We start from the raw sequence: 18,576 nt of genomic DNA on the forward strand, positions 1-18,576 counted from the left end.
CCTGGTCAGGAGAGGAAGGTGGGTTGTACCTCAGGGAACAGGTGTAGCCCTGAGGGTCCCCATCCAGGATGACTCATCTCCCCATCACATCCATTATCCCAGCCCCTCCTTCAGGCAGCTCTTGCATCCCCAGGTGCTCGTCCAGAAACCCACCACTGTCAATTATAAATAAAGCAAACCACATTATTGCATGCGCCACCATCTGTTAATTAACGAATAAATCAGCCCCATCTCATTAATTAAGAAAAGATATCTGGGACTGCAAAACATGCCTTCTTCCTGTCAGCGATGGTGGAAGGTGTCTGTCACAGTCCTGGAGGTGATGGTGGCTACCCACCTCTCCCACCAGCCCCTGCCTCCTTCACACAGCCATGACTCTCTCCCTGGGACCTGGGACAAGATCCTGGAGGCATGCATACTGGGGAGCTTCCCCTCCCACAGGTCTCTTTGTGTGGGACAGTAACTAAGGCCTGGGCCAGTCACAGGGAGCTTGTAGAATCACAGAGCCCCGGGCCCCAGCCAATCCCTCTGCATCAGAATCTCTAAGGGTGGGACCAGAATGTTGCCATTTTAACCCACTCCCCAGCAGAATCTTACAGTTTGACAGCTAGTAATGCAAAATCTTTCTTTTCCTCTGCTTGGGAATTTTGATTTTCTTTTGTTTACATTGGCAAAAAAGAGGGGGGAAGTTTCTGGAAAGTGGTACGGGATCATAGAAGACCCACGAAGGAGGGGACCCTAATTCAACCTTCAGTATGCAGGTAAGGAGACCAAGGCCTGTGTTCCAGGTTGAATTGTGTCCCCCTCAAAAACGTAACGTTGACGTTCTGTCCCTGCCCAGTGCCTCAGCATGTGACCTTATTTGGAAAATGAAGCGTTACAGATGTAATCAAGTTAAAATGAGGTCATTAGGGTGGGTCCTCATCCAGTATAACAGACGTCCTTATGAAAAGGGGACGTTTGGACGCGGAGACAGACATGCGGAGGGAAGGCTGTGTGAATGGACACGGGGAGGAGGCCATGTGAAGGTTACAGTTGTGCTTTCACAAGCCAAGGAATGTCAGGAGCTTCCAGAAGCTGGAAGAAGCCAGGAAGGAGCCTCCCTCGGGTTTCAGAGGGATCACGGCCCTGCCAACACCTTGATTTCAGACTTCCAGACCCCAGCACCCTGAAACAATACATTTCTGTTGTTCTAAGCCACCCAGTTTGTGGTACTTTGTTACAGCAGCCTGAGCTAACTAAGACAGCCCACAAGGAGATGACTTGCCCGAGGTCAGACAGCTAGAGAGCAGCCAAAGCAGAGCTCCGAGAGGTCTCAGACCCCCTCCCGGGCTCCATTCACCCCAGCACACTGCCACAGTCTAGCACTCCCTTCCCACCTCTCCAAGGCATGAGCCTGAGCCCTCTAGAAAGGCAGAGATGGCCTCTCCAAGGCATTCATCCAGATACAGAAACCAGAGAGGGCCTGCTAGAGGGGTACACTCTCTCAATGTCCCATCCACAGACCCCCAGATCGATCTGATCCTGTCGGGACCATCCGGCCAGGCCAGTGCCCACAGTGCAGCAGGGCAGGAACTAAGTCTGGGCGCCATCTGCAGCTGCCACGTATCTGTATTTCCAGCCCTGCTGAAACCCAAACTGGCAGTTAGCAAATGCATCAGGGACCTTTCCATGGGGCCTTTCCAGAAGGACAACACATGGCTGGCTTCTCAGGCTGCCCAAGGAAGCCGGTGGGGGGAAGTAGTTTAGCCAGAACCCAGAGGCCCCCCTTCCACCCTGCAGCCTCAGTGAGGCCAGCTCTAAGGAGACAGTGACAAGGACCACTGGGGGCCTCACCCAGTAGACAATACTTGCCAGGGCAAAGGCACCCTCACCCTCCCTTACAGATCCCTCCCCCTGAGGTCAGGACACTGTCAGAGTCCAAGGCCTCCGGCACACGCTGACTCCTACCTCTACCCCTCCACGGTATGCAGGTTACCCCACAGCCCTTGTGAAACTGGCCTGCAAGCCTGGGCTATTAGGACAGGATTAAGTGGGAGGGGAGTCTATTACCAAGGTGGAGAATTTCATGCGGCTTAAAAATTCTGCATTAAGGAGCAAAGTCAGATTCTTTAGAGCTACAGTTCCTAAATTTTGTTGTGGCCAATGGGAGCAGGACACAGGATTTCTTAGTTCTCTAGAGAGGCTCCGCCAGACATAGGCTAGAAGCCCTTTACAGTCCCCTCCAACCCCAGTCCCCTGAGAGCAAGGGAAGCCGGTGTCCAGAAGGAAGAGGTTCTCTCCAGCAGCTCTGGGTGAGCAGAAGCTCCTGCACATGGCCATCACTGCCTCAAAGGTCCCCATGCGTGGAAACCTGTCATGCCCCAGGGTGACAGATCTATGGGGAAAGTCATCTGTGATGAGAAAGGCAAGAGAGAGAGAGAAGACGGAGAGCATGCAATCAAATTAATTCTAGTAACATTGATAAGGAGATTTGGAAGCACAGCCAAAGACTCCATTAAAATAATGATTTTGGGTCTCTTCTGTCAACACTTAGGGTCTTCTCCCTCCCTTGCTCACTATATCTCAGTGGTGCTGGCAATGACCATGGCGTTGGGAGACAGGAAGGACAGCAGGGATGGAGATTGATGCCACAGAGAGGGAGGCCAACTTTCCACCCACTAGGTCTTGATAATCAGTGGTCAGTCCCCTGCGTTGGTGGCAGCAGGGAAGGAAATGAATCCCATTATGCCTATGGGAGCAAGAGATGTGGATGGAGAAGCTGGCCTGGAGCTTCTGCCATGCCCCTCTCTTGGCCAGTGTTGTGGTGTCCCAGGGTGGACACAGGTCCACCATGATCCATCTGCATGGATCTTCGCATCAATGGTGTCCCCTGACTTTGTGTAGTGACAGCCCTTGTACACACCTACACATATATGTAGGCAGCTTGATAAGACAGCTCAGGATGATGAGAAAGACAACCAGCAGAATTTACCCAGGTCCCTTAGAAAAAAGCCTACATTCTCTGTTTTGCTTTTCTGTAATATTTTTATCTAGATGAAATTCATATAACAAAATGAAGTATTTCAAAGTGAACAATTTCATGCATTCACGGTGTTGTGCAACCACTATCTCTGTCCAGTTCCAAAGCATGTTCATCACCCCAAAAGGAAACCCTCATATACATCCTCCCTCCTCCCAGCCCCCGGCGACCCCCAATCTGCTTTCTCTCTATATAGAGTCACCTGTTCTGGACATTTCATAGAAATGGAATCATACAGTATATGGCCTCTGTGACTGGCTTCTTTCACTGAGCATATTTTTGAGGTTCATCTCATTGTAGCATCAGTGCTTGATTCTTTTTTATGGCCAAATAATATTCCGTTGTGTGGCTAGGCTACAATTTGCTTATCCATTTATCTGTTGATGGACATTTGCGCTACATCTATAGTTCTGATTGGAGCCAGAGCTCTCAAAGTCACCTTCCCTTTGAATTAGTACATCAGTCCTTGCTTCCTGGCTCGGATTCTGCCTCCCAGGTGGGCCTGGCTATCTCTCATACACACCCTACTCTAGCACTGCTCCCCTGATACAGGTTTGTACAGCCCAACCAGTGCAAAACTCAACATTTCCTCTCCAAGGAGAGCCCCTTCCCCCCAGGTGTTCAGGCTGTCTTCAGCTGAGAAAGGTGAAGATGTCTTAACCTGAGCCCTCACTCTGGGCCCCCAGGAAAGAGGAGATGATGTCAGCAGACCTTCTGTCTTCAAGCTGGTCTCTATGGTGTGTTTGTTCCATCTGGGGAGATAGATAAATGTGCATGCTTTCTGATTCTCTTAACCCCAGGGGAGGGCTATGGGCCAGACTGAGCCAGGGACATCCCAGAAGGCCATGCCATGGGCCAGGAGTTGCTTTCATCTGCTACATCCTCACTGGGTACCTGCTCCATGCCAGCCACCATGACATATTCAGGGATATAGGAAGATCAACGAGACATGGACTGAGGAGCTCACGGCCTGGAAAAGGAGACAGATATGCGCAGGAACAGAGTAAGACACGGAAGGTGGACCCTCAGTGCTCCAGGGGCCCAGGAACACAGTGGAGGGGAGATGTCTTCTAGCAGAGCTGGGGAGGGAAGGCTTCTTAGAAGATGTGACATCAAGACAGAAGGAGGATGAGGAGGGTTTGAGCAGGAGGAGGGCTTCCTGAGGGGCTGGCAGGAGCAAGAGCATGAGGAGGATGTGGTCCCCCCTCTCCATCCCTGCTATGAAGCGGGTGCTCAGGGCAGGTATGGAGGATGGACTAAAAAGGTGCTGGGGGCATCAGGTTAAAACATCTGTCCTAAAATATCTACAGGTTTGTGACCTGCGGAGGAGGGGTCAGAAGGGGCAAAGGCTGGAAGCCGGAGGCTGTGGACGGGGCCCCCATCAGACCCAGGGAAGTTGACCGAGCAGCACCTGCAGTGTTCGCGTAAAACAGGCTGAGGGCAGTAACCCTGTTGAAAGGTGCAGCATGGTCCCTGAACACATTAGCATTGTAATTTATGCAAGATTAAGAAAGCCAGTGGGGAGATGATGGAGACTGCGAAGCTAGGACCCTCCGCCCACCCCCCACCATAGGCTGAATTTGGGCAGCCACAGGAGGTGCAGAAAAGGACTGTCTGGAAGACATTTCAGAGGAGAATGAAGAGGGCATTCAAAAAGAAACTGCTGGGTTCCTCTCATGCCCAAACCAGGAAATTATTAAAAGAGCAGGTTCCCACAAAGTCCAGACCTGTGAGGGGGTCCCGCCCTGTTTGACACCGTCTTTGCCATTCTGAGCTTAAGGAGAACCTCCCAAGGCAAAAGCCAGCTCAGAGCAGAAGGTATCCACAGCCCCGCCGCTGGAACCCTGAGGCCCTCCAGCTCCCGCGGCTGCCTGTTCCATCTCTTCCCAGATGGAGCAGCTGCCATGCCCAGGCAGGGTCCAGCCAAGACGCCACCTCCTCCCTGTGCTGCCACTCGTCAGCACCGGGCAAGAGAGATGCCAGCCTCATCCCCAGCCTGAAAGCCCATCCGGGGCGCTAGAAGATGAATTATGTTTCATTTATATCAAAGAAGCAATCTCGGAGCCCATTTGTGATCAAATTTGCTGTCAGAGAAACTTTGCTTTATCTCATTACATCTGATATCTCTTGGCTTCTTGTCCTTGAGACTATTAAAGTTTAATGTCAAATTCAAGATGAAATGAAATCTTTGCTGTATCATCTCATCAGGACCTGAACATTCCCCCTTCCATCTAAAAATTTTTGACAACTAATTACAATGTGGGGTGGGGGAGAGAAAGAGAAAAACCTGCTTCCCTCCCGTTTGCTGAAGATACCATCATTTGAAGGGGTAGCCAGTGCGCACAGTGGCCGTGTGGTGGTGGAGGACAAGGAGAGGTGATTGCCGCCATTCAACTCCTCTCTGTCGTCCCTTCTCCCCAAACTCACCATCCCCAGGACTAATGACATCTGTTTTTCATCCCTGTTCAGACAAGGTGTTCCTGCCCAGGGCACGTGGTGGAGAAGAAAGCACACAGGATGGGAGGAGGGTGAGCACTCAGTTCTAAGGTTCTGCCAGCTACACGACCATAGGCAAGTCACCCCTGCTCTGGTCCTCAGTTTCCTCAAATGTAAAATGATGGGGTTGGACTGGAAGCATGTAACTCCATTTAGGGACCAGGAAGGAAAGTAAATGACTGTGTTAAACCATAGGAATGAGGGGCTGCAGCAAAGAGATGAGCAGATTCCCACCAAAAGGCATTTGACTTAAAAAAAAATAAAAAATCAAACACTAGAAAATCATGTCTACGGGGCTTATTTATCATGTCAACTCTAAGACAAGTTGATTTCCGGGGCTTATGATCGCCTCTAACTAGGAAAAGTACCCACAGAAAGCAAGCTTTGGCTGGGAATACGCTTTCCCTGGAAGAGGATTGGTATCTTGATTAATAACATTGATTAAAATCCAGTCCTGTGCAATGCAGGGCTGTCAGAAGTTCCAGGAACATGCAAGTCAGAACTCCTAAAAAGCGATGCGCTTAAGAAAAAAAAGAGGAAGTTTTTTTTTTAAATGCCTTAATGTATTACAGTATATTAACAAGTTCATTTTTTCAATCGACATTTATTCAGCATCTCTTACGTGTACTCCCGCTGGTCTAGGTACTAGGGATTCAGCAGTTGATAAGAAAAGACAGAAGTTCTTGATCTCATGGGGCCCAGACACTGGCAGAAGGAGGGCAAGCAATGAATGTGATAAATAAATAATTCATTCATTTACACTAATCTGCAGATTCTTAAAGCGGGCAGAGTCAAGCAGTGACGAGGCTGCTGGGAGGTCAGTGCAGCTCAGATCCCAGCCCTGCCACTAACCAGCTGTGTGACTTTGGTCAATTTGCATGCCTCTCTGGGCCTCTGTTTCCTCATCTCTAAAACAGAGACCATCCAGTACATCCCTCCCTCTAGGATTAAGGGAGCGGGTTTGCGTGAAGTGCCTGGCACGTGGAAAGTGACCATATCTATTATGTCATAGTCACGTTTCTCTGGGAAAGCTTCCTGGAGCTGAGCTTTAATAAACAGAAGGCTCCAGTGCCCAGCGCCTGGAGGAGGGCAGCTGGGTGTAGGCTGCATTCTAAAGCAGAGCCCACCGCTCAGAAGGTCCCAACTGTCGTCCAAATAGCTACTGTGCTGGAAGAAGTCAGGCATGACCTTAATGCACTCAGCCACACTAGGATGCTGCCTTTCAATAAATGACTCCCCCTGCCTCCTTCACTCACCCATCCCTCTGCCTCACCATCTTCTGGGGGAAGTTCTTTATGAGATCCAGCCCACATCACTTCGACAGCAATCAAATGCCAGGTCTTTCACTATTCTCATCAGAGGAATCAGAGAAAAAGTTTAAACCCAATCTGTAATCTAAGTCTCCAAAAGTTTGAAGGCAGCAATTTCTTCCTTAGCCCTTTTATTCCCTGGAGGAAAAAAAATAATAATCCAAAATGTGTGTAGCTGTTTTCTTTGAAATCAGAATATCTGGGTGCTGGAGTCAACATTCATCTTTACAGCAGCCCTGTAAAGGTGACACCATCCCCCATTATATGGGGGGGGGGGACGACTACCAGATACTGTACCCAAAGCAGCCCCACTGGAAGGCAACAGAGCAAGGACATGATCAGCACCAGCTGGCTTCAAACGGCATAATCTAGCCCCTCTGTACGGACCCATCATCACTCCCTCAATGACATGACACATACCTGTACAAGGCGAGACATGGGCCAGGGAGACTGAGTCTTTTTCACGTACACTCCAGAGCTTACGTGTGCAAGTTAATGTTGTCCCTTGCAAGGTGATACTTGGGGAGTCTGCGTTTATTCCAGTGACGTTGCCACTCACTGTGTTTTGTTTAAGTTTTGCTTTTTTTTTTTTTTTTTTGTAGTTTCATGTTCCTGGCTTTCATTGTTGTGAATCTGCTCCAAGATGGTAAACCTTTAATGTTTTGAGGGTAGATTTGATTTCTGGAAAAAGACCAAACTTATTTAGAGCCAAATCTTGCCAATAAGGTAGACAAGTCATTTATATTAAATTAAAAAAAAATAAAACTAGGTGCCTGGGGCTCAAAAAATATTTGTCGACTAACAATGACACCGAAATGAAAATTAAATGCATGTTGTTTGATTCTACAGAAAAGAGACTGGTTGTATTCTTTGGCTCATAAACCTTCTCTGAGAGTAATTCCAGAAAAGAAATTCTTGAAAGATTTTGAACACTGTGGGGGTGGGGGTCACTGGAATAAGAGCAGCATATCAAGGTCTGGAGGACAAACCATGGTTTAGAAGCTCTAGATTTCAAATCAACAGACATTTAAGGAGTACGAGCTAGATAAGTTCCAGGCTCTTTTGTGTTCTGCCCACCTGACACCATCTACCCAGAGACAGCATCAGATTCCACAGGTCGCGGGCTCGGTCCCACAAGACTGCTCCCTCACCTGCAGAAGCCAATCGCAAGTCCAGGTTGTCACCCGTTCTTCTGTCTGGCTATAAATCAGAGCCTCCAGCAACCTCCACCTCTAGTCCTGTTAGTTTGCTAGAGTGGCTCACAGAACTCAAAGCAACATTTTACTTACTAGATTATCAGTTTATTTTAAAAAGGGTCTAACTCAGGAACAGCCAGATGGAGGAACACAGGGCAAAATATAGCAAAAGGGCAAAGAGCATCCATGCTGTTTCCAGGCAAGCCACTCTCCCCAAATCTCCACGTTCACCAATCTGGAAGCTGTCCAAACGCCATCCTTTTGGAGTTTTTACGGAGGCTTTATTACACTGGCATGGTTGATTAAATCACTGGCCGTCGGCAGCTGATTCAGCCCCTTTTCCCACAGGAGGTGGGGGTGGGGGACTGAAAGTTCCAACCTTCTAATCACAGGTTGGTTCCCCTGGCAACCAGCCCCCATCCTCAGGCAACCTAGGGGCATTCTAAACGTAACCTCATTAACATAACAAAAGACACAATTACCACGCTCACCACTTAGGAAATTCCTAGGGTTTTAGGAGCTCTGTGCCAGAAGTGGGGACTAAGACCAAATGTGTATTTCTTATTATAAATCACAGTATCGCATAGACACTGTGAGAAGCTAAACAAGAATAAACTTCTCAAAGAGCTTCTCATCTTTGGGCGGGGGAGGGTTGGGGAAGCAGGGAGGATGCCTATAAAAGAGCAATAAATATCCAAGATACAAAGCAGACCAAAAGGACTGGGTGTGGGACCTGAGGGAGGGGTGGAGCCTCTGGCTGGGGGCTCTGGGAGGGGATTTATGGAGGAGATCAGTGAACCGGGCCTCAAAGCAGCGCTTCTCAACCTTTTCACAATGTGGCACACACTGAAAGCGGTATCAGCTGGCCGGCTCACCGGGACAAATGGATAATGCTGCTCTTGGACGGGAGTGTTGTGGGAGAATAGGTTCTTGCCTCGCGCAGGAAAGAACTCAAGAGCAAGGCACGGTACAGTGAAAGCAAGTCTATTTAGGGACACACACTCCACAGAGAGTGGGGCTGTCTCACTCAGAAGGGAAAACGGCTCAGGAGACACACACTCCACACATACAATGCGGGCCATCGCAGAAAGGTGAAAGGGAGGGAAGCCGAGAGGTGTGGGTTTAGTTTAAAGTAAAAGCAGACACAGGCTCCATAGACAGAGCGCAGGCCGTCTTAGAAGGCAAGAGAGCGACCACGAGGTGCAGAGTTGTTAGGGTCTATGGGCTCGGTAATTTCATTTGCTAATAGGCTGGAGGATTATTCCAAACACTTTGAGGGAGGGGCGAGGATTTCCAGGAAACGCCCCCCCCAACTTTTTGACCTTTTGTGGTCAGCCTAGGCCCTGTCATGCGCCTGCGGGTGCCACGGGGCTCAAGGTCAACTGGAAGTCGCATCTTCTGCCATCTTGGTTCTAACCAGTTTGTCCTGTCCTCAGTTGCTGTGTCCTTCCTTCAGTGGTTGTGCCCTGCCCCCTTTCCTCCCACTTCGGGAGCACTGGCCAGGGAGGCTTCTGGTGGCCCTGGCCCCATCTGGCTGTCCCCAGGGCTAAGGGGAATGAACATTTCATTACACACCAGTTGGGAAGCCTGCCGTGAAGAAGGAGCAGAACTCCAGCAGGTGGGGTGGGAGGAGGAGAGCTGCAAGTTCACGGGCACAGGGCAGAGAGGGGTAGGTGCTGGGTGTATTCTGACAGCATGCGAGAATATCCTGTTTGGCAGGAGAGTAGGAACCCAAGCGGGAGTGAGGGAGTTATGGCTGAGTAGGCAGATTGAGGCCAGAGAATTGTGGGCCTTGAGTGCCATGTTCCAGAATTTGGAATTGACTCCCCAGCCAACTAAGATTCCCTTCAGAGTTACTGAGAGGGAGCTGAGCGGTGCGTTTGGGGAAAACAAAAAATAAAAAACAAAACACCCTCACACTTCTTTTGGTTTACTTAAAAACAGCCATAAATAATAAACTTTAAACAAACAGACACATTCCCCAAAGCTAGGATTCAGACCTTTCTCCTGCTTCGAGCTTAGCAGGGCACCCCACTTAGAGAAAAAGGCCCAGGTGATTCAGAAATGAGATGAAAACCTCCAGTCCCCACTGCATTTTTTCCCCAAATGCTGTGAAGCGAAAAAGTAAACACCAATGTTTCCTCAGGAGCCCAGGGCCCGCAGGAACTAAAAGCAGGCAGACCCCTTCATGTGTTTTCTGTTCATCCTGTCAGCAGTTTGAGTTGCCACCACTGTCGTCTGCCCCGACTGAAGTGAGAATAAATACACACACGGCTTAGAACCAGGCAGACCACTGGCCTGCGCTGGAGGTGGCAGAGGACGCAAACAGGGCTGGGCAGAGTCCTTTCAAGATGGCAGCCGGCGTTGCTATGGAAATTTAACTCCCCACTAGCAGCAAATCCCATTGCAAAGGCCAAGAATGGTTGTGTTAGGTCAAGAACGGAACATGAACTGGGGGAAAAGATGGCTTTTCAAGAGAACCAGATAATTAATTTAGCCAAGGAGCCACCCTAGGAAGAGAAAATTACAGATACCTGATGTGAGGGATCTTTATTCTGTTAAAGTCTAATTTTTCAAAAAGCACCTACAAGAGCCGTGGTGCAGGGGAGCGGTCTCTCTTTCAGCAGAGAAGTTTACACTGCGGCCGGAGGGATGGGGGTGAGAGGTCAGGAGACACTTTCCCCGGCAGATGAGCTGTAAGACACTGATCCATGTTCCTGAGGAGAGTCTTAAATCTGTTTCTCTAGGAAGTCTAAAGAAAAGTAAAATTAGGTACATGTCCCAGGTGGTTCAGGTTAATGCCTTCCAACATTTTTTAGTCTGAAACTGATACAGGAAAAATGGGGCGCAAGAGGATGGCCGTGTCCCGGGTTGTCTAGGAAAGTGAGATGTGCCTCAAGATTCAGGGTTGTTAGTTTTTATGGGCTCGGAACTTCATGTGCTGACAAGTGGGAGGATTATTCCAACTGCTTTGGGGAAGGGGGTGGCGTTCCCAGGAACGGGGCCATCACGCACTTTTTGACCTTTTACGGTCAGCCTTGACACCGCCCTGGCACCTGTGGGAGAGCCATTTAGCAGCTGCTGAATTATAGTGAGCGGGTCCTGAAGCTCAAGGTCTACTGGGAGTTGAATCTTCCCCACTCTTGGTGCTGATTGTATGTCATTCTTTTAATAGTTGTGCCCTGCCCCCTTCCCTCCTGTCTGAAAACCTTCAAATGGGTTCAAAACATGATTTCCTCAGGACTAACTCTAGCCCAAGATTAGGGATCCATGTTCTTGGCACTCCTCCCATCACATGGTCAGTGTGTGCACGTACAACTAGTGTGAGTGACATATGCTGGCCCACGAGCGGAATGCCGCCACCCAAACAAGCCACGGGCGTGCGTGGAAGCCGTACTCACACCCAGCACTCTCTTCCACCTTTCTCCTCTGGCTTTGCTCTCATCTCTCCCCATCACCCTGCAGCCCACAGTCCAGAATATTATTAAGGGAATTGACAATTCAATCTGCAAATACCAGTTGGGTTGGGTTGAAGGCACTGAGTTAAGTGCCATGGGGAAAATTAAGAGGTAAAGATTTCATCCCTGCCGTCAAAGAACTTGTCTGAAAGGAAGTTCGCATGTGAACATACAAAAAGTTTACAGGTAAGTTTGGGGGCATAGCTCAGAAAAGGCAAGCACATTGGGGGTTCTGAAAAAAGAAAACTCCTTGCCTGCTGGGCTGGCCAGAGAAGGCAGGCAGAGCCATCAATTGTGGTAAAAATAATAGTCATAGTAAGATAAAAATTAGCATCTTAACTATTTTTAAGTGTACAGTTGAGTAGTGGTAAGGACACTCACATTGCCGTGGAACAGACCTTCAGAACTCTTTACCATGCAAAACTAAAACTCTATACTCATTAAAAAACAACTCTGTTCACCTCACCTCCCAGCCCCTGGCAACCGCCATTCTACTTTCTGTTTCTATGAATTTAACTACGTTAGATACCTCACACACGTGGAATTACACAGTATTTGTCTTTTTGTGACTGGCTTACTTCACTTAGCATAATGTCCTCAAGGTTCACCCAGGTTGTAGCATGTGTCAGAATTTCCTTCCCTTTTGAGGCTTAAAGAATATTAAATTGTATGTTTATATCACATTTTGTTTATCTATTCATCCATTGGTAGACTTTTAGGTTGCTTCCTTCTTGAATATTGTGAATAATAATGCTGTGCACATGGGTGTGTAAATACCTCTTTGAGATCCGGCTTTCAGTTCTTTTGGATATACACCCAGAAATGGAATTGCTGGATCATAGGGTAGTTTTATTTTATGTCTTATTTTTTGGAACCACCATATTATTTTTCATAGCAGCTGGACCATTTTACAATCGCATTAAAAGTGCATGAGGTTTTCAATTTCTCCATGTTTTCCTCAACACTTGTCTTTCTTTCTTTTTTTCTTTCTTTCTTTCTTTCTTTCTTTCTTTCTTTCTTTCTTTCTTTCTTTCTTTCTTTCTTTCTTTCTTTGGATAGTGGCCACCCTCATGGGTGTGGGATCTTATGGTGGTTTTGATTTGCACATCTCTAATGATTAGACGTTGAGCATCTTTTTATATGCTTGCTGGCCATCTGTATATCATCTGTTCAAGTCCTTTGCCGATTCTCTAAATTTTGGGGTGGAGGAATAGTTGTTGTTGTTAAAGGAAGAGCATCTTGAGCAGAGTCTGAAGGGAGAAAAAAGTCTGAGTAGGTAGCGAGGAGAAGGCTTTGGTCAAGTCGGGAGCTGGATGACCCAGTCAGAAAGTGTTAAGAAAGGTGAATCAGGTGTGTTGTGCTGACCAGAGGGACAATGCATGTGGGCAGCGTCTCCAACCAAGATCCTGTAGCTGTCTGTTCAGCATTTGGAGAGGCTGAGGGGCACAGAAGCACACCCTACTTGGCTCAACTGAAGCTCACTAGTTAGAGGGACCAGCTTCCTTGTTACTCCGTCTCTTGGGCACGTTCCTTTGAGGGAAAGGGCTCTGGGCTCCATCCTCACTCCAAGTGACTGCTGGTGCAGCCTTTACATTTCTAGCCCTATTTTGAGCTTCCAGGAATTGGTACCTCAACCCTCTCCCTGCTTCCCACTTGCCTGCTGTGGCTGAGGCAAGAACCCACACAGAAAGTATGCAGATGCAGTGAAGGGACCGCAGGCGAGGCTGCAGGATCAGCCTGGCACACCCTCAAGAGTCCTGGGGACACTGTGGGTCGCACACTGCCCTGTCTCTCAGGCCGCCGCTTTGGCCGATGGATTTTAAGGCTCTCTGTCTTCACCGGGAGCCAGAGGAAAACCAGATCTGCCAGTACTGAAATGCCCCTTGGGAGCCCACTTTCCCACGGTTCCCAGACCAAACACCTGGCTACCCTTCCTGTGTAGCGTTTGCTGTGTGGGGAAGAGCTCACAATACACCGTGCTGAAGTAGGTGACAAAAAAAGTATTAGACAAAAAAGTGTAAGACAGAGATAAAGAGCAGAGAGACAGGGAAGGCCGGCGAGGTGACACACCTCACATATTAATAGTGTCTGCTTCCGGGTAGTGGAATATGGATGAATTTTTTTTCTTTGTGCTTTTCTGTATTTTCCAAATTTTTGACCATGAATATGTATTACTTTTGTAATCAGAGAAAAGGACAGCACATGGTAATTTTTAAAAGCCTTTGTTGGGCTTCATGCCCACATGGGTCGGCTGCTCTTACAGATTCCACACAGAAAATTGTCTGAGTCCTTGTCTTCCGGAGCTCCTCATCCCAAAACCCCTGCTGATCTGCCCAAAGGGCCAAAGACTTTCTTGGAGAGCCACAGAGCAGCACTTGACATGGGACCAGTCAGGGGAAAGAAGACACGGGAATGGGGGTGCGGAGGGCCCAGGCACAGGACAAAACGTGATGGATACATAAAGTGAGGTGGGCATTCCCTGGGAACCAGGGTCCCCTTCATCTCTCCTCACATCAACCCACAACACCTTCCTGGAGGAAAAGGCTGTGAGAAGGGCTCTTTTAGAAACTAGGAGACAGCCTTGTGGATGAGAGAGACTGAAAGGAGCCAGGGATGCCCGGCTCCCCACAGCTCAGCCTGCCTCACTGGAGAAACCACCACGCTTTCAAGGACCAACCTCTCTCTGCATGGAGATGGGCTTGGTAAGGAAACAGGAATGAGTTCTGCAAGACGGAGAGGAGACTGAATCGGTGGTCCAAAACCACGGCAAATCTCTGGATTCTAATATCAGCCATTTCCCTTCCTCCCTGTGGGTCCCAAAGACAGCCCACTATGTGAAAGGGGCCTGTGAGGCAGCAGCAGACAGGGGTGGAGATAAAGTTCTCCCTCTGCGCTGCCCCTTAGAAGATAAGGCTGCACTGCTTCCGGTTTTCACGCGGGAGAGATGAAAGTTGTAACTACCATCCTCGGTGTCTGTCGAGCACCTCCACACCCCCTACCCCGCCGCAAGAGCTTTTATGCACTACATTCTGTTAGACGGGGGAGAAACTGAGGCTCAGAGTTACAAGCCACAGCCCCAAAGCTTGGGGGGTGGGGTGCAGCCCAGGGCTCCAGACTCTGGGAATTAGCCTTCCCACCCCTTCCCCACCAACAGGAGGGTCCCTCTCTCCTGTGGGCCGCCTCCCAGCAGAGCCCCAGCACCTTCAAGCTGCCCATATTGCCATGCCATCATTCCTTACAGTCTGAAAGACATCATTCCTGGGGTAAGGAAGAAGAAATCTCTGACAGGGGGTCCAGTCTGTCTACCAGCCCAGTAGGACAACTATACAGCTAGTCCCGGCAAGCCTCAGGAACTTCAGCGGGCACCAGCTGCCTTTGTTAAAATTAGAATAGGGCGCCCCCTCCTGGCAGAAGAATTAGAACACAAGGCTCTTCTGGTGCCCACAGGGCCCTCCCAGGACCTAAGGATTTCAGCTCTCACTCAACCAGGGGTGGCGAGTACTGGGCAAGGCACGCTCTGGCCCACACCCCAGAGGACCGAAAACACCCACCCTCCTTCTCCCCAACACACACACACACACACACACACACACACACACACACACACACACACACACGATTTTCTCTCAAGCTTCCCACCGGTGATCAGGGAGGCTCCCCATCCTGCACCCGCCCCTTGCCAATGGTCTGGATTGGATTTCTAACTCCCTATGTGAAGCTGATGAGATCTCATTCCCAGGAGGAACCCAGCACTTTCCTCATCCTCTGCCCCCCGCCCCCCCGCCCCCACCTCCCCTTGGAGAGCTCCTTTATGCTCTATTTTTAGTTTCTTGATTGCAAGTGAGAAGCCAGAATCAGAGTATGCCAGGAAAAAAACCGGCAGCGGTAACCAACCCAGAAAAATGGACAGCAAAGTGGGGAGGGGGGAGGCTCAGTAAGAAGAGCGAGGTGGCATCTGGAGAGATGGAATCCCAAACTTCCCCTGGGTGGAAAGCAGGGCAGAGGGTGAGGTATCCATCCCACCTTCAGGCCAGCACAGCAAAGGGGCTTCAGTAAAGCCACAGGACTAGAAGGACCCCTAGAGGCCACCTAGCCTAGCCCCCTTCTTTTCCGGAGTTGGAAACTGAGTCACACAGTCAGGCATGACGGGGGTGGGGGGAGTACCCTGATTCCTGAGGCTTCCTTCTCTGGCCCTGCTCAAGGAGATCCGGGGCTTGGTGGGGAAACCTTTCCTTTTAAGATTCATCCTCAAAGCAGGTGGCTGGGCTGGAAGAACCAGGCGGCTGGTCTCTCCTGCGGGCCAGCCCGGGCCAGATCCATCTCCGCAGCCCGCTCGGCCACCCTTAAGCTGACTAGTATTCCTTTCCCTTCCCGCAGAAGTCAGCGATGGCCCTAGGCCTCCACCAGATGCATCATCTCCTCCCGGAGGACAGACAGCAAGGATGCAGCGGGGAGGGGCGGGGCGGGGGGGCGGGAGCACTTCCCCGACGTGCCGCCGCACTCCCTAAATGAATGAACTGGCAGCTCCAAAACGGCGGCGCAATTGGCAGTTATTGCTGGCAGTTTATCAGTATTAACTGATTAGGCCCGGGATGATGGATCCACTGTCTCGCTAAGCCCGCCGCCCCGCGGGCCGCGCTCCACCCTGCGCCGCCCCCGGCAGCCCGGCGCGACTCGGTCTCCTCGGAGACCCTCCTGCCCTGCAGCAGCCGCCCGCCCGGCCCACCCCCACCCACCCCCCGGCTCGGGCTCCCGACACTCCCTCCCCCCCAACAAAAGAGACACATTTAAATAAATAAAACAAAATTCAAATGAGGACACTAAATCTCCCCGGGGTTTAATTGATGATCATTATGCTTGGGAACCTAAACTCTTTTAATTTCACTGCGGTGCAGGGAGATGAATTATAGAATTACAGTCGCCAATTATCAATCACGCCTTTGCTCGTAGTCTCTTGGCTACCCAGCCGCTCACCCTCCCTCTCCCAGGCCAGGGGTGGAAGAGGTGGGATAATAGCATTGGAAATATGAGCTCAGGCTGGGGAGGTGGGGTGGACCCCAAGTTCTGGGGTGCCCTGGGCGTCTGTCTGCCTCTCTGCCATCACCCCATTTCTGGCACACCACCCTTTCCACTTTTTTTTTTTTAAGCAGCAGAGAAAAGAAAACCTTTTTTCATTTAGAGCTTGGCATTGAATTCATTTTGTTCAGGGTAAGATGTGCTGTAGCTTCTGTCCCCATACTGGGCAGGATTCCAACAGCAACTTCTGCCCCTACCCCAGCAGCTGCTGCCAGGCCCACCTTACCGGGAGGCAGCCTGCCTGCCGGGCTAGGATTTAAAGCGGCTCCCAGGCAGGCCCCAGAGCGCTGCCGCGCTGCCGGCGGCTGGTGCCTGGGCTTCCACCACTAGGGACTGCTTCCACTGCCCTCTCGTTCCTGTCCTCCTTCACAGTGAAAATAATAATAATAATTTGAATAATAATTTCCACCAAAGCTGTGAGTGATTTGCATTTGTATAGAGCTCTGCAATTTACAAAGAGCTTTCATGTGCATTATCTCATTTGATCCTCCCAATAATCCTGAGAGAGGTCCAGAGAGCAGGTATTTTTGTTATTCAAACGTTTATTCATTCATTTGACTAACATTTATTGAGTTTCTACTTTGTGCCAGGCCCTGGGGATACAAAGACAAGGAAATAAAAGAGGACTCCTTCCCCCACAAATTCAATCTACTGGGAAGACCTACTAAGTGAACAGAAAAGGAGAAGGCCAAGGAGACCAAGAGATCCAGTTCACACGGGAGGAACCAGGGCTCAGAGAGGCTGAGTCACCTGACTACAGGTGAGTGATGGGGCCAGGACCGGGCCCTAAGCCTGCTCACCTCCCCACCCCCTGTGCCCCCCCATACCTATTATTGTATTGTTATCATTGACTTTATCTGATCTATTAAGTACTCATACGAATTCATTTCTAGCTTTGGGTCTAAAACATTATCCTCATTGGTAAACAGCTGTAGGTCAGGAGAAAAAAATATGGAAATCTCTGACACCCAGTCTCTCAAGGCCAAGTGTCCTGCCACCACATAAAGAGGGATGAGGGCTGTGAATGGAAGCCAGATGCCTGGGTCCTGCCCTCGCTCGGCACCTGGCACCTGGGGTTCCTTCCTGTGAGATGCTGGATTGAAGCTTCTGGTCAACACTTTTGAGGGTTGACTGGTTGGTTAACTGGTTCATTGTTTATAATACCCTGTTTTATCCCAAAAAGAATTTGAAGTGGACCAAGATAGTGCATTCTCTCCTACAGGGGTCAAAGGAGTAAGATTGGCTTGTCCACTAGTCATTTCCTGTTCATCTAACAACAGTTCCATCCCCAGGTTTGGTCCATGCATGGATGGAGGTCCGGTACTCACGGGCTGACTCTGGTCCATGGCTTCTTAATCACCCCAGGCCCTCTGACTGCAGGATCTGAAAGAGGGAAAAATCAGCCTTGGCCAGGTCACTTAGCTCAGACTCCTGCTGCAAAGAGGCTGGATCCTCAGATTCCCTGAGGCAAGGGAGACAGAGCAAGGGGACCCTCTTGGCAGAGCCAGACCACCATCTTTGCCTCTTAGCAGAGCTAAGTATCTCCAAGAGGAGGTTCTGCAGGGATCACAGCCTGGGTCAGAGCCCACCGGTCTGCATGGCCAGAGCCAGGACAACTCTATCCTGTCACCAGCTGGCTTCCCTGGGCTCTGGGCCACTGGCCTCCAGCCACAGGCCAGGCACCCAGCCATGCCAGGGAGCCAGCAGCGCTGGCATGGAGCAGCCCTGTAACATTCTCATAGGCCTTGGAAGGCTGAGATGGAACCCAAACACCGTAGAAATTGTCTCCATCCTTAGGTAGGGAGGGCATCCCAACCTCTCCCTGGTCCTAAGAACTTCCTTCTTTCCCAACCACATCCCACTTCACGCTTCAGGGAAGAGAAAGTTTACCTTTCTGCTTTTGCAGCCTCTTGGCCTCCCACCCCCCATTACACACCATTTTGCTCCCAAGCCTTTCTATCTGTGTCCTTTTAGACCTTTCCAAACCCTGCCCTTTGAGCTCCATTCCCAACCCTCCC

The 18,576-nt window shown here is 50.0% G+C and overlaps 1 long non-coding RNA gene across 4 annotated transcripts in view; it reads right to left on the bottom strand.

The window, feature by feature from the left end:
• The window catches only part of LOC123616445 (uncharacterized), a 189,752-nt gene that overhangs the window by 100,866 nt on the left and 70,310 nt on the right, over positions 1 to 18,576 (bottom strand). Inside the window, exon 1 of one of the 4 annotated variants that reach the window (XR_012503768.1) lies at positions 17,887 to 17,942. The exons of the other annotated variants lie outside the window; for them this stretch is intronic. This is a non-coding gene — a long non-coding RNA (uncharacterized LOC123616445). Of the gene's footprint in view, positions 1 to 17,886; positions 17,943 to 18,576 lie in introns of those variants that run through there. 4 annotated transcript variants of the gene reach the window in all.

This window comes from Camelus bactrianus, chromosome 33 (genome assembly GCF_048773025.1).
Source record: "Camelus bactrianus isolate YW-2024 breed Bactrian camel chromosome 33, ASM4877302v1, whole genome shotgun sequence".
Classification (NCBI taxonomy): domain Eukaryota; kingdom Metazoa; phylum Chordata; class Mammalia; order Artiodactyla; family Camelidae; genus Camelus; species Camelus bactrianus.